Source organism: Benincasa hispida, chromosome 7, assembly GCF_009727055.1.
Source record: "Benincasa hispida cultivar B227 chromosome 7, ASM972705v1, whole genome shotgun sequence".
Taxonomy (NCBI): domain Eukaryota; kingdom Viridiplantae; phylum Streptophyta; class Magnoliopsida; order Cucurbitales; family Cucurbitaceae; genus Benincasa; species Benincasa hispida.
Window position 1 is genome coordinate 8,980,629 of NC_052355.1, and position 17,892 is coordinate 8,998,520.

The 17,892-nt window shown below is 29.3% G+C and overlaps 1 non-coding gene across 1 annotated transcript; it reads right to left on the reverse strand.

Moving 5' to 3' along the window:
• Positions 1 to 6,681: 6,681 nt before the first annotated feature.
• TRNAL-UAG lies at positions 6,682 to 6,761 on the reverse strand. The gene has a single exon. It is a non-coding gene; the product is annotated as a tRNA-Leu (tRNA).
• Between the last annotated feature and the right edge of the window lie 11,131 nt (positions 6,762 to 17,892).

Consider the following 17,892-nt stretch of genomic DNA (forward strand, 5'->3'; position numbering starts at 1 on the left):
TCCGCTCTTGCTTGGGGAGTACTAGACTCTCCCTTAGTCACCTCCGGGCCCCTATTGGTAGGGTCAGTATTCCTGCCACCTGTCTGCTTTCTTGGTCTGCCACGTTGCCTCGACATTTCACCTAATACAATGTACACATGTTAGGGACTCACACTTAGAGACTTAGACTCATGCATGAACTTCCCCTCTCATTCCCAAAATCTTACGCTCTGATACCAACTTGTCACACCCCCTCCCAGATTACTCTTTTATTCAGGAAAAGGACATGACCGTGGTAGTTACTAGCCCCTACTGCCTGACCACCATCAAGTCTTTTAATCTAATACCAACCTGTTACAAACACTAATAATCTACACATACAGCAAACCTCCCAAAGGGATTCTACAAAACTTTATAAACACACGCATATAGCCACAACATTACTTTTACAGGAAACATAAAGGAAACATCCCAGAGGCCCAATCATTCCTAAAGAAGCCCTAGTCCCTTTTACAAAACATGTGTACATAAACAGATTATCAACCTAAATCTTCTTAATAAGCCGAGACTTTTGGTGGCAAGCAGCAGCAGGATCAACCTTGAGGAAACTGACCGCTACCTGAGAAAAGAGAATACAAAAATTTGGTGAGCTAACAGCCCAGTGAGTGACTATAGAATCATAACACAACAAGCATAGCAATACTATGAACATGTAAACACACAAACGAGTAAACTCAACAATTGTCTTTAAATATAGCTTTAAGCCATTCTCGCAACACTATTAAACGTTATTATTCCCTAATTAAGAACGAGCCTAAATGCTCTAGCTCCCAATGTTTACAACTAGCCAAGAGACCCATACCTCGGTCCCTCATTCATAACTACCTACGTGCACGTGGCCACTCTAATTACTATCATATTTTAGATACTTTGGCTCAGATACCTTCTCAAATTTGTCCTTCAATATCGAGCTTCTATGATACCTTCTCATATGTCCTTCGGTATCAAATTGGCCGGATACCTTCTCAAAAGTCCTTCGGTATCAAATTGGCCAGGTACCTTCTCAAGTATCCTTCGGTACCTAATTGGTTGGATACCTTCTCAAAAGTCCTTCGGTATCAAATGTGTATTCTGTAACACACACTAAGTTCCATAGCCTAGTATAACACAAGAGTTATTCCATTGCCACTAATTTACACAAGAATTCATTCTCCCATAACCTTCCTTTAGAAAGCATATATCAAAATCAGAACATAGCTTTTGTAAAGGTTATACAACATACCTTGGCCTGTGCTCGACACATACAAACCGAGAGACATGCATTAAGTTATTCTTCCACAATTTGTTGCTTGAGGAAGTGTAAATACATCATTAATGTCACTGTTCTTTACTTGATCAGATATGCGTGAATATTAAAAACTTAGAATCTACTTAGTCACTCACAGTTCGTCAGGCTCCTACTGGTTTATACGCTTCCTTTAGCTCCTCTTGGCCTAAAAAGATATAACTCCTGATTAAAACTACTTAGAATTCCTAGCTTATCTCAAATAATTTATTTATTAAAAGAACTTCCATCAACACAGACAGCTTCACTGGCGAGATTCCCCCCAAGCGACACTAGCGAGATCCCCACAAGTGACACTAGTGAAATCCTCTAGAATGATACTAGCGATACCAGCACACCAGCGATACCCTCTAGAGCGACACCAAGCTTTTCTTGTGAAATTCTTAGCGATACTCACCTCAATTCCTAGCGAGATTTCCCCGAGAGTGATACCTTCTTACAAAGTCTCACTGTAATTCTCCACGTTGAACTGCTTACTTGTTCTTCACAAGCAGCTTTCTGCTTATGCCCAATTCCTTGGCACAACTTCAAAAATTCATAACTCAAAATCCAGAGCTATTTTCAAGAAACTTCCTTCTACAACTTGTTTAGATTTGAGTTAGTTTCTTACCTTAAAATTTCAGCCCAAACTTCCTTGTAGTTTGGCTTGGAACTTCTAAGATTCACCTCAGGTCTAGATTAATCCGTGGTTCTGCCTCTTTTGCAAATTCTCCTCCTTTGTTCTTCTCCTCTTGCAATCGTTCTCCAACAGGACCACCTCGAAAACTAGATTCTTCCAGCTTTCAAATGGCACCGAATTTACTAGATTTCCTTTTGTCAATTGTTGAAACCATGCCTTTGAAGTTTCTCTTCCCTTTTAATCTCTCTGCCACTTCCTGAATTCAATGAGTAAATTGCCACGTCATCCTCTCTTAGTGCTTCCAGCCAGATACTGATTGAATTCCTTCATTTAAGATATTTCCTTCCCTTTCTTCAAAATCCCTATAAACAACATATTTATCTACTTTTAAAAAAAAAAATGTAATATAGCACCCCTTTTGGCCAAAACATGCTATCTAAGGAACCTAAGTTCGGGGTTTACAACTAAACATGTTCAATATATGGATCATTCAATATGCTTCAAGAATTAAAATCAGATTCAAGAATGCTCAAATTCAGATTGCTAATGTTAAAAGAAAAGTAGAAAACTCAAAAGAATTTGCAAGAACTCTTGAAATAGAAACAATATTGAATTACTTCATAAATCCATATACAAATTCATGAAGAATTACAAGTTATTGATTACAAATAAAAAAGAAATCAAAATCTGACCTAGATAGGAGACAAAATTACCATGGAGACTAATTGATACATAGAGAAATTCCAGCCTCCATAAAAACGTGCTTCTTCCCCTTAGCAAAAAATGGGTTTTTCCTCCTGAAGTTTTTCTTCCAAAAAATGATCTCTAAAAAATGATATCCTCCTTTTTGCTGAATAACTAAACCAAAATTTATACCAGCAGGAAAGCGTCGTGAGGCGTGGGGATGAATCGTGTCAAAATTCAGAAAAAAGAACGAACGCATCGAGTTTTTTGTAGTTTAAAATGCAAGTTTTATGTTTCATACTCGATCCTCGATGCAGGATGATACTTTACTCGATGCTCGACGCTGGATGACCTTTACTTAATAGCTTTTACTCAGTGGAATTTCATGATACTCGATGAATAAGAAGGAACTCAATAGTACTCGATGACTTGATAGTTGATTACTCAATGGGATTTACTCGATTATACATGATAGTATTTTGCTAAATACTCGATGCTCAATTATTCAACAACCTTCGATGGCATTCTTGTAAATACTTGATTCTCTTCAATTTGTTGATTTTCTTGGTTATTTTGGATCCTTTTTGTACAAGTTTCCCTTAATGACTCCTAAATGCCCTGGGACCGTTTTACCTACAAAATTAACATTTTAAAAAAATAATCAACCTAATTTTGGGGAATTAACATAGAAAATATATATCCCTTAAAAACCTAACAATAATATTAAATTCATTTTCTTCCAGAAATCAATCCAAAAATCGTAAACTCACCATGTATTATTCCTCCCATGCTCCAAGTGGCACATTTCATTTGGTCCACTTTGATAAAAGAATTTGCCATGTCATTAACTCGAGATTTTTCCGCTAGATTTGTTTTGTCTATGTTTTCTTCATTTGACCTCCGATTTGGACAATTTAAATTGCATTTCAATTTTTATTCTGAGTCTTACGCAATTAACACTTTAAAATACTCTAATTTTCAGTAAATAAAAGTAGTTTTGTTATCATCAAAATATTCATTAATTAGTTAACAAAAATTAATTACTTTGAGATTAAGGGCCAAAAAGCCAAAAAAAAAAAAAATTGCGTAGCAATAGGTTTTAGTTAAAGTTATTGTTAGACTTATAAAGTTTCTAGAGTCACCTAGTAATAAAAGATAATGAAACCTAAGTAATAGGAATGCGTTAGGTTAAATTTGACCAATTTTATTCCAATTTTCTAATAAATACAAGAGTTTAATACAATTAGCTACGTCAAAAGACTTGTGTGACAATATTTAGTTAATTTAATAATTGACATCCACATTGTTTTTCTTAAGGGAGTTTGTCTAGCTTTTATAGAGAGTTGATTAGGCTAGATAATAAGTTAACCCATGAACTTAATTAGCATGATAAATCAATTAATTAATACATAAATAGCCCAATAATCTCTTAATCGGTGAAGGTAATCTCATATATTATTTTCTCTTTCTCCATCTATTTTACTTTCATGCACTTTGATTTCCTACAATTTAGTTTTCCTGTCAACCAGATCCAAAACTCCCTATTTCTACTGCTTTCCCAAAACTTATTTAGCTTAGAGAGATTTTATCAGACTTCATGTTGTTCAACTCGATCCTGCTATTAAGACTATTATTTAGTTGAAGATCATGATTGGATATTATAAATTCTATTTGATAGATAGAAGTCCTCAACAAGCTTCCATCCATCAAGAAGCACCACCGCAAAAAATGTCAAGGGCCAGGGATAAACACACTACAAGAAATCTGGACTTTGATGTCTGTAGAAAAAACTAAAAACAGATATACAATGTCCGTTTCTTCAATTAAGAAAATGAATCTTTAATGTCGGTTTTAAACCAATATTAAAGACAAGGCTACAATGTCGGTTTAGAACCAACATCGTAGATAAACCATGTTAAAACCTCACTTTTTAAAAATAAAATGAAATAAAAAAAAGTTTAAAGTACCAAATTTTGTTCCCTCCCTTCCCTGATTTTCATTTCCCTCCAATCCTCAACTAAAAAGGAAAAGAAAAATAAATTACCCAAAAATTTAAATGTCTAACGCCCAACCTCTCTCTCTCTCTAAGTTTCCTCTCACACAATAGCCTGCATCGCCTCTGCCATTGTCGAGCTGCAACCGCCCACACGATTGATTAGGAAGATCCAGCCGCCGATGATGTCTGCAGGTCACTATCGGACAGCTAGATCTGTGCCTGCGTCCCAGTGCTACATTTGCCTAGCCGTCAATCTCTTTCTGTTCACGCGTCTGTTCGGGTTTCGGGCATGCGAGTTCTGCCACCGTGCGCTGCAATCAATGAATCTCCGTCGTTCCTGAGGATTTCGCCGGAATCTTGGAGTTAGGTAAGGATTAGTTTATTTTGGTAAGTTTTGATTTTTCATGAAGGTCTTGTTCACCCATTGAAGTTTTGGCCTAATAATTGGCTTAATTTTGTTTTTCGGGGTTGGATTTGAAGTTTAGAGGGTGTCAATGCTATTCAGCAGAGGTAAAGTCCGTTCTGGTGGATTTTAGTAAGTTCTTAAGGTTTTGAATTCCATTGGAATACTTATTTATTGCTGAAAAATTTGGGTTAATTCTCTAACGTTGACTTGTGTTTATACTACAAGAATTCTTGGCTAAACCGACATTAAAGATAGTGTTATTAAAACTCTTTAATGTCGGTTTTAAACCGACATTGTACATCCTCTTCAATGTTTTTTTTTTTGGAATTTGGCCAAGAATGTTTTATTTTGGAATTTTGAATAGAATTCAACTCTTGTAATTGAGAAAAATGCAAACTATCATGAGAAAATAAGATAAAATATGCTTAACTTTTAAAAACAAATTACGAAATAGTTATCTAACGAGGTCCTATATTGATACATGTTCCCATTTATATTAATTTTAATTATATGAATCTAACTCATATAATTAATATTTAAATCATATCCAAATTTTTATTTTCTATCAAATAAACTTTATATTATAATGCATCATATACATTATAGTAATTATATCATATATATAATTATCTAAAATTAATTATATCACACATAATTAATTCCCTCAATTAATTTGACAATTCAAATTAATCCAAAATTGATCCTCATTAAATCCTCGTTGAGCTACAGAGGAAACCACATAGTCTTATAGATTGAAGCTCCAATGGTGCTTGAATAATTAATTAAATTCTTTTAAAATTATTCAACATCCATTAACTATTGGATACTTCACTAAAGATCGATAGTTGCACTCTTCACACTACAGATATATTTTCGTGTCTATTGGATATAACCAGTCACCAGCGCGATGACCCCTCACAAATTGCTCATAATTACAACTGAACTAAAATTACCGTTTTGCACCTGTAGTTACTTCTAACTCCTCAAGTACCGCAGATCTCTCTAATGAACAATAAGTCATAGTCTTGTACAACCCTATTCACCCCCTCAACTGTTACCATTAGATCCTACAAGAAATAGATAATGGAAATTGTATGAATAAAAACAAGGTTGAAATACTATTTTGATCCCTATATTTTTTGTTTTGATTTATTTTGGTTCTTATACTTTTTAATATATCCATTTTGGTCCCTGTAGTTTTAACTTTGATTCATTTGGTTTTGTACTTTTAAAAAGAGACTATTGTAGTACGTTCATTTCCCTTTTTATATCATTTTCTATGATCAAAATGGTCAGTTTTTATATTCAATAATCAAAATGAACCAAAGTTGCAAGTACAGCAATCAAAATAAACATGTTGAAAGTATAACAAAAATCAAAATGAACTACCATATAAATTAAGTATAGGAACCAAAATGAATAATTTAAGAGTATAAGAATTAAAATGAAAAGAAACAAAAAAAAAATATAAAGATTAAAGTAGAAACCTAAAAGGAAATAGGGACAGAAACTGTTTGTTAGATAGCAAAAGCATCAAAATATTAGTGGAATTTATATGTGTACTGGGATTAATTAGAAAGCTAATGGAAATTTAAAAATCTTTTTTTCCATAAATAATTAATAAAATAAAACTACAAATAATTAAAATAATTTGACAGCTGTGGGATTTGAACCCACGCCCTTTCGGACCAGAGCCTAAATCTGGCGCCTTAGACCACTCGGCCAAACTGTCTTATTTTTTTTATACAAATTTGTATCATAGAAAATTAATGTGTTTCATTCTCTTAGTGCCATGTTTCAATATTATCATTAATACTTATTGTTATTAATCTGTTTGTCCACTAATATGTTCCATTATTATTATTACAAATACATACTTGGTATGTATTTGTCTTGTTAGATTTTCCCATGTTTAAGGAAACATTGCAAAATCTTCCTATATTTGTTGTTGGATTTGAATCCAAATGATTTTCGTCTGCGTTAGTGCAATACAACTTAATCGTGCTCTCTAATATACTCAACTTGTTTGAGCATCTCGAGAATATAAAGTTTGAGTTGATGTCAGGTAATGTTTTATTGTAACTGGACTTTCATTTTGTGCAGTATCTATGGTGACATCGAGGTCGTTAATTTGAGTGATTGACACTTGAAAGGGTAATTTCTCCACATTTTTCTAACTTTATATATCTAAAGCATTTATCCTCGTTGGAACATCCCCTTACTATTTCTCACAAAATGAAAGAAAAAAAAACATAAACATAAGAAATGCCCACGAATCACACATAGTGATAAATGTTTAACATTTCAAAATGAAGTGAATTAAATCTTTTGCCTACATTGAATGAAAGGTAAATCCAAAGAATGGACCACTGAAATAGGTGGGTTTGTATATATATAATTAATACCAAGATTTGCCCAAACTATCAAAATTTTGTTCTTTGGTTAAGTGGTTAACCCATTTGAAGTACAAAATTGTACCTGCCCTGCCCATCTCCCAAGTTTTTACCTTTTTAATGTTTTTCTAAAAATATCATTTTTTTTATATATTATTTTGATTTAACATTAAGTTTATTTTCTTCCCTTTTCTTATCATTTTGTTTTTTAAAATTAAATTGATTTTCTTTCAATTTCTTAGCATGGTTTGTATCAATCTTAAGTAAGAGTGCCGTATTTTTAGTTAAATTTATAAACAAAAATGAGTTTCTAAAATCTACTTTCTTCCGTTTTCAAATTTTGACTAGAATTTTTGAAAATATGGGAAAAAATAGATATTAAAGTAAGAGATTTAAAGGTGAAAGAGGTATTTTAAAAATAACAAATAAATAATTATAAATGGTTATCAAACAGAGCCTTAAAAAATTATTTTTTTTTTTTTATTATTATTATTTTATCAAAGTGTGATTTGTAAATTTCAAATTTGTCCTTCCACAAATGTTTAATTTTTAATTATTTAAAGCTGTTGTCTCTATTTTGTTAACATAATAAAATAAAACACTCGATTTTATGTCAATGGTAGGATTTGAAATGATTTTTTCTTTAAATTATAAACTTTATGTTAATGGACTAAAATACTTGGAGCCATTAATTCATCAACTTTCCAACCAAATATTTTCTTAATAGATGTCCATTTTTATTTCCTTTTTATTCATTTTTTTATCCCTGGCTTGTGCGCAACAGTAGCATTAAATCTTGGGATGTCCAATTTTTGTTTCTTCTTTTAATCATTTTTTTCTCCCTCTCCTGTGGACATTATTATTATTATTATTATTTGTTTTATCATTATTAATATTATTTTGGGAGAGAGAGAGTGAATGTTTTATAAAAGGATTGAGCACATAACTCAAACCCTAAACCATATTTCAATTAAATGAAGCTAATGAATCCTCCCATTACCTTTCTGTGTGGTAGTATTTTTATCTCCCTGTTCCTTAGCTACCATACATATTCTGAATTTATTCTTTAATTTTTTAGTTTTCATAAATTAAAGCACTCCTGAAACTAAGTTGCTTTCCTTTTTTTAAAAAAAGTTAAATAATATATAATTAAAAAAAAAATTTTAAAAAAAAACATGAGAGCTTGTCTCATATAATCCCTATAATATACTTTTCATTGAATTTATTAGCTGTGGATCCAATACATGCTAACATGTAGCTTTATTAAAATTTCATTTAATGAAAACAAATTAAAAGAAAGAAGAAAGAAGAAAATGGTAGTTAAAAATTCTTATAATTTAGTTTCGATCTCATGTATAGATTTGTGTTGTTATATATATAAGATACATATATTCCCATAAATACAATGAAAATGGAGATTGAAATTTTGTCTCTATTTTAAATCTTATACAAATTGTTTCCTCTTTTCATGTATTAGCAGAAATCTGCAAATTTTAAAAACCCATGCTTGGTTTGAAATGTTAATCAGTACCTACCCACCGCCAAGAAATCAATGTTAGTAACTTTCTTTATTCATATTTTGGTTTTTTTTTTTTTAAAAAAAAACTTAATATGGAATATCCATTGCCCATTTACTTATTAGGGTTACGCGGATGGATACTTATTTTATTTCATTGATAAACGATACATATATTTAATAATCTTTATTATTATTCTTACTTTAATCTATTATTTCACAATGACTTGGATTGAAACAAAGCAAATGTCCAAATACTCAAGATTATTATCAGAAATGTCCATATCAACGAGTATTGACAATCCAATTAAAATTTTTGGTACTTCTTCGGCCAAATTATTTCCAAATTACAAATGTAAATGTTCTAAATACTTAAAGTTAGAATAACGTGGAGAAATTACCTCTTCAAGTGTCGAGCTCACTAACGTAGCCTAAAATAGTTCTAGGCGCTAATGATCAACTTAATTCATTTTTCCTTTTTTGATGTACTCTCTTATTTAGTGGAATATGAATGTTGCTAAAATATTGAAGATAATTTTCTTGTAGTCAAATATTTCCTTTTTTTAGTGAAGCTTATTTTAAAAAGAAAAAAAAATATGTATATTCTTAAATAGTAACATTGTTAGGTTAAGTCTTCTCTCTCGATTAATTATATAAATCAAGAGAGATGGACAAAACTAACATTATCTTAAGCATTGAAATAATTGAAATAGAAATTAAAGTACAAATTAACGTTGCTAAAATTAAGCACCAAGGTATGAGTTATTTAATTTTATTTCAATCCAAACCAACACAGCGACGTATCAATTCAAGAAAAAAAGAGAGTTGCAAATATAATAACCAAATTCAAAATATTAATATATATAATACAATGTTAAAGAATTTACAGATATAATAAATTTCGATTCAGCCCTTGCATATTATAATTCAACTTTCAATTTCAATTTTCTTCGATTCAGCTCTTGGATATTATAATTCAACTTTCAATTTCAATTTTCTTCTTAATTACTTATTTTCGAAATATTCAACAGTTTTCGAAAGAAGAGAAAAAAACACTAAAACCTCGAGCCCAAATATTCCTCGAAAAAAAAAATAAAATAAAACCTTCACCCCAAATAAATACTATGTTTTAGGGTAATTGTAAATATCTATTTACATATCATAGAAGGAAAGTATTAAAAATTATACGCCGTGTGTTTAGATAATTTCAAATTTACATTGATATATTCTTTTATTCATTTACAATATATTTTCTTCCCTAAATATCCTTATTTAATTAGATTATGTTTTAAATTATTTTATTTAACTTTATATTCTTTCCTTCTTTTACGATATATTTTCTTCCCTAAATATCCTTATTTAATTCGATTATGTTTTAAATTAATTTATTTAACTTTATACTCATTCCTTGTTCTTGATAATATTATCTCCCAAAATATCCATCATTTCTCTGATGTTTAATTGCATATTGGGTTTAATTTAAAGTTTAGTTCTTATGATAGAAAATTATTTTTTAATATTAAACAACACTATATTAGTTGACAATATGACTAAAATAGAAAGAAGAAAAGAAAGAGGAAAAAAAAATAGTCCTTCGTTCAACTTAGTGACTACAAACTCATATCTCTCCGAACACACACATAAAATAAAAGAAGACAATGAAATAGAACCAACCACCAAAATCTGAGTTGAATATATTCGAGAACGCGATCAAATTTATGTCGCACTGATGTGTTTGACAATACGTAGGTGAAAATGATTCAGTTCGAATCCAACAACAAATATGGGGAGATTTTTCCCGACAACGACAATGGCGATGAGAAGTAGAATTGTAAAAAGAAGTGTTGCTAGCATGGATTATATATATTTGCAGAATTTACACGCTAATAAATAATATAATAATGAAGGAACAGATTTTTTGGACTAATGAAAGATTCCAGAGAGAGTGATGCTTTTATTACTTGCTTATTATATATTATAATTATTTATTTCTTTGGAGGAATATATTTTCTTTCTAAATCTGTTTTTAATTTTAATTTATTTCTCTGAAGTTTAAATCTTTTCCTTTCTGGACTTTCTTTAGATGAAACTCCATTCTTTTTATTTTCCAATCTCAATTTTTTTTCTATGGTTTTATAGCTCTGTCTAGATGTTTTAGTTGGGTTAAAATTTTCCTTTTAAGCAAGGTGAAACACAAAAATACTATATTTTAAACTAATTTTTACTTAGATTAAATATAAGACTTTAATTAGATTGCAAATGATGGTATATCAACATGTAAGGTGTCCTTTGATAACCATTTTATTTTTTTTATCTAGAACATTGCATCGTATGACAAATACATTTTTAGAAATCAAAGTTATGACTTCAACTCTTTTATAAATGTAGGTGTGTCAATTACGTAGAAATCATATAGCAATTATATAGAAATCAGATAACAATCAAATTTTTAGGTAGAAGTTTTTTGACATGTTTGCAACAAAAACAAAACCTAAAGACACGTGCCCATTTTTTTTTAAAATTAAAGTTGCAATTACCACTCTTTAATTTTTTTGTTTTTTGAAAATTAAGTCTATTTCATCTCATTTTTATTCAATAGTTTGCATCTTAGAGTTGAATTTTTAATATCTTCATATATCTCATGGTCTCTCTTATAACTTGCATCCCCTTACTAGAAAAAACATTATTTCATATCTACTCTCTTTTCTTATACCTTTTAATTAAAAAAAAAAAAATCATTTATGTTTATACTTCCCTGATGAATGCAATAATTGAATTTACTCTTTATGCAAATACATATATATTTATTTTATTATTTTTTAAGTAGTAAAAGTATGATGGAGAGGACAAATGAGGTTAGCGTATGCAAAGTCAAATTAATGATTTTTTCTTTTTTTAATACGAAGATATAAATGATAAGATGCATCTTGTATCCCTCTTGTTTGGTTGGCTTTCCTCTAGCTCTCCTTTTTTTAATCAAACTTTGAGCTATTTGGTTTTTATGTAACTTTTCTAGTTATGTATCGCTTTTGGATTAAGGCATGATAGGGTGCTATTGATCTATCAACCTAGTTAAGATATCTGGACACACCTACTCATCCCTCAGGTATTAACCTCTCGTATTTTGTTAAAAAGAAAAAGGAAGGTATAAATGATAGGGGAGGAAATGGTAAAGATTTAGGTAAATATAAATAAATATTAAAAAAAATAATATATATATGTATATATATTATGAGGATGGATTGAGTACCAACTACCAAAAGAAAATTGATAAAAAAGAAGAGACATGTTCTTTATCAATGATTACTAATTTTGTTCACATTTTGGTGGTTGATTATGTTTCATTACTCAACTCAATATACCAATTCCATGCAAATATTTTGTGTTGGTGTTTATGAAAAAATTATGCAGATAGATTATACAAATACTTAACTAAATATTTATTGATAATATAATGATATGTTTTTCTCCATAGGATTATAAGTAGCCATCCACTTATTAATCAACTGTCAAGTGTTTCTCGCTTTACTAATATAAGAAGGGTATTAAAAAAAAAAAGCTTAATTAATTTGAAATTCATTTAAAATCATAATAATGAGTGGGTTTTGTAGTATACAATAGACAAACCATGATTATAGCTAATAAATAATATATCTGAGACACACAGAGATCTGTACCCAAACCTACACTGTTTTCCATCTCTATACTTTTTCTTTCTCTTTAAAATCGTAAACCAAGCCATCAACCTCTCCCAACTCTACGATAGATTCTTGACACAACAATATCTCTGTCTCTCCCTCTACACTAACATTCTTACTACTCATCGCCATTGTCGGCATTGCCCAATATATCCCAAAGTTTCAATCGGGTTTTGGTTCTTTTACGTATCGTCAAACAAATATATGTGACACAAGGTTGTTCGCACTATCGAATGTTCTCAATTCCTTTGAGAATCTAAATAATATTGAGTTTTAGATGAGGTCAGGTTTGCAACTCTACTTTAACCGGTCTTTTGTTCAGTACAATATCTGTGTTAACATCGAGATGTTCAACATAAATCAACGACACTTGATGGATTTATTTCTCCTTATTTTTCTAATTTAAAATTTTTAGAGCACTTAACTTTAAAGGGTACTATAAATTTTAATCAGATTGTCTTGACTTGTTAGTCTAGATATTTCTAAAAATAAAGTCAATAAACGGTTGCCAAAGTTTAACAAACAAATTTAGATACAAGCTTCTGGTAATCCTTCCTAGAGATCGACACTGACTCACCAACAAGTGGAATTCACAACTCACTTTTATGGAAGACTATAATTTTGATCATTTTCATTATCGTCACTTCCATAGAAGACTATAATTTTAATTTTGATTAAAATCCAAACCTATGCAATATAAATTAAAGTAATGATAACAAAAATAATCAAAGTTATAGTCTTCTCTGAAAGTGAACTGCGAGTTCCACTTGTTGGTCAGTCAATCTCAATCTCTAGGAAGAGATTACCAAACACATATATCTGAACACGTTTTTTGAACTTTGGTAATCGACCAGTGAGGTTATTTTTAGAAATATCTAGATTAACAAGCTAAGACAATCCTACTAAAATTTTTGGGACCTCACCAATCAAGTTATTTTTCCTTACAGCAAGTGCTATATAGATATAAAATTAGGAAAGTAGGGAGAAATAAACCCTATCAACTGTAGTTGATTTATGTTGAACACCTCGATGTTGTCGTGTATATTGCACTGAATGAAAGTTCACTTACAGTAAAAAATGCATATCTGACCTCATCTCAAATGAAATATTATTTAGATTCTTAAAGATTGAAGACATTTGAGAGTGCAAATAACGTTGTGTCACACGAAATCTGTTTGATAATACATAAAAGAACCAAATCCCGTTTGAAACTTTGGGAGTTCTTTTACGTATCGTCAAATAAATCTATGTGACACAACGGTTGTTCGCACTCCTCGAATATTCTCAATTCTTTGAGAACTAAATAATATTGGGTTTGAAAGATAGATCAGATTTTCAATTCTACTGTAACTGGACTTTCGTTCAGTACAATATCTGTGATAACATCGAGGTGCTCAACATAAATCAACAACACTTGGTGGATTCATTTCTCCATAGTTTTCTAATTTACATTTTTAGGGCACTTAGCTTTAAACGGAAATAACTTGACTCGTGAGGTACCAGAAATTTTAATCGATTGTCTTGGCTTGTTTAATCTAGATATTTCCAAAAATAAAGTCAATAAATGATTGCCAAAGTTTAACAAACGAATTTAGATACAGCTTCTGGTAATCCTTCCTAGAGATCGACACTAACTCACCAACAAGTGGAATTCACAACCACTTTCATGAAAGACTATAATTTGATCATTTTCATTATCGTCACTTCCAGAGAAGACTATAATTTTAATTTTGATTAAATCAAAACCTATGCAATATAAATTAAAGTAATGATAACAAAAAAAATCAAAGTTATAGTTTCACTGAAAGTGAACTGCAGTTCCACTTGTTGGTCAGTCAATCTCAATCTCTAGGAACGATTACTAGAAGCATGTATCTGAACACGATTCTTGAACTTTGGCAATCGACCAGTGAGGTTATTTTTAGAAATATCTAGATTAACAAGCTAAAACAAATCCTACTAAAATTTTTGGGACCTCACGAATCAAGTTATTTTTGCTTATACTAAGTGCTCTATAGATTAAAATTAGGAAAGTAAGAGAAATAAACCCTATCAACTGTAGTTGATTTATGTTGAACACCTCGATGTTGTCGTGTATATTGCACTGAATGAAAGTTCACTTACAGTAAAATTGAATATCTGACCTCATCTCAAACAAAATATTATTTAGATTCTCAAACGAATTGAGAACATTTGAGAGTGCAAATAACGTTGTGTCACACGAATCTGTTTGATAATACATAAAAGAACCAAATCTTGATTGAAACTTTGGGAGTTCTTTTACATATCGTCAAACAAATCTATGTGACACAACGTTGTTTGCACTCTCGAATATTCTCAATTCCTTTGAGAATCTAAATAATATTGGGTTTGAGATAAAATCAAATTTTCAATTCTACTGTAACTGTACTTTCGTTTAGTACAACATCCGTGATAACATCGAGGTGCTCAACATAAATCAACAACCATTGATGGGATTCATTTCTCCTTACTTTTCTAATATTACATTTTTAGGGTACTTAGCTTTAAGCGGATATAACATGACTCAGGTATCATAAATTTTAATTGGATTGTCTTGGCTCGTTAGTCTATCAGAAATTTTGTTTGTTTTTTGGAAAAAGAAGTTTATTAAAGCACCCTTAAAAGTTGTCAGATAATGCAATAATGAAGTTCTTTTACAGACTAATACACATACAGTGGGTTTTAAAAACATTAAAGCAGTGAAAACAAAATGTCTCCAACTATATCATCAACAAAACATTTTAGTAAATAAAAGATACTCATTTTAATTTATTCATCAATTCAAATGCCGTGCATATTATTTGCTCTAAAACTATACAATTATATTATCAATAAATATTTAGTTAAGTTTGTTTAATCTATCTTCATATTTTCTTCATAAACACAACATAAAATATCTATAGAATTGGTATATTGAGTTGAGTAGTGAAATAGAATCAACCACCAAAATCTGAACAGAATTAATAGGCATAGCATTATAAAGAACATCTTTTCTTTTCTTTTTTTTTTATCAATTTTCTTTTAGTAGTTGGTACTCAATCCATCCTCATAATTTTATATATATATATATATATATATATTATTCTCTTTTAACATTTATTTATATTTACCCAAATTTTTATATCTTTTTTTTTAACAAAATACGAGAGATAGAAAGATACAAGAGGTTGACGGATAAGTAGGTATGTTCAGATATCTCAAATAGTAAAAAAATATAAAAAACAAGAAACCAAAATGTTATAAAACAAAACTTAAAATTATAGAGTTTATAGAATGGATAAAATTAAGTTCAAATTTTAAAATGTCGCATAAATGAAAATTTATGAAAAATTATAAATATAGAAAAATATAAATAAATTAGTAAATAAATATTTTATTTTTAAACAAGTTAATATTTCTATTATTTATATTAAGTTTATAGGACTTATATTTTGTTACTTATTTTTTATGTTTTATGAATTTTTCTATGTTATAACACAAATATCCATTCACCATTCATATTAATAATATTGGACGGATGAAAATAAAGAAATATTGATAAAATTATCACATGTACATGGAAATTTAGTACAATAAATATAGTACTCTAATTCAATGTGATAAGATGTGACATTCTCCACCCATAAGGTTTGAACAAAAAATATTAAAAAATTGACAAAAGAAACTTTAAATGTTTTGATCTACATTTTTCATAAATTACTATTTTAGATTGCTTGACGATCCAATATGAATTATTCGCTTTTTTTTTATTATTAAATATTAATAGTTTTTAAATTGAAATATTTATCAAACCATCAATATTTTAATTATTAATTTATATTTTAAAAAGTTAATTTATCAAATAACTGGTTTTCGATAATCTAAGCATTGGTAAATATACCAATGACCCATCAGAATTTTAATCTCTCAAACTATATGATTTATATAATTTGTGATTCTAAAATTTGTTTCGAAAATAAAGAATTAGTAGAAAACAAAAACGAATGGTCATTTTTTTTACAATATTTGAAAACACGTTTGATTCCAAATTAAAACTTTGAAAAAAAAAATAGACAATTATTATTTTTTTAAAATGGACTATTTTAAATGTTGTTTTTGAAAATAAGTATACCAAATAAGTTTTAATTTCTTTCCTTGTATTTCTTTTTTTATTTTTGAAAACATTAAAAAAAAAAAAAAAACCGAGCTAAACGGGCCTCAGTTATTGAACATGTTTTATTTTCTATTAAACTTAATAATTATTATGATGGTTTAAAGATCAACAATATTTGTTCTAAAAAAAAAATCAAGAATATTTATAAAATCGTCATAGTAAGCATAGTTCAACGGGCATACAAATGCATTAGCGACCACGAACTCTATAATTCTAATCTTCCACCTTATTATACAGAAAAATATAGAAATGATAAATGAAATTATTTTAAATGAAAAAACTACTGAAAATATTTACAAATAATAGTAAAATATCACAATTTATTTGTGATAGACCGTGATAAATAAATTGTTTTATATTTATAATTATTTTGATTTATTTTTCTATATTTAAAAATGAACCAAATTACCATGGATAATTATAGAAGTTATAAAAATATCTTGAGTTTTTTAGATTGTTAAGAAATATAACAAGGTTAAAATTTTAATTTGAATATTTTTTCTTGTGTTCACGTTTCACCATCAAAAGGGTGGCCACTCATTTTTCAAATGTGACTTTCAATCATAAATTATTTAGTCTCAAATAACAGATTACTTAATATAAAATGACTATCAGATAGTATTTACAAAATACTTAGTATTAAAGAACAATTACAAACTACTTATAAGTGTCAAACAGAAATTAAATGATTATCAGATAGCATTCACAAAACACTTAGTATTAAATAACAATCAGATACAAATCACAAACTATTTTGTATCAGATAGTAATAAGATGACAATAGCAAACTACTTAATAATAAATAGGAATTAGATAACAATCCCAAACAATTTAGTATCAAATAGAAATCAAATAATAATTACAAACTATTTAGTATCGAATAACAATATGATGATAAATCGATAGCAATCATAAAGTTCTTATTAGCAAATAACAATAGCGGGAAAATCAAATCAAAATCAAATGTGAATCATGAACTAGTAAAAAACTTGATGAGGTTATTTTCAACTTTTCAATCTTAGATTTAGTTTTAAATTTTTTTAACTGGCCGGTTTTGCTATATGTGCAAAGTAAAAAATTGG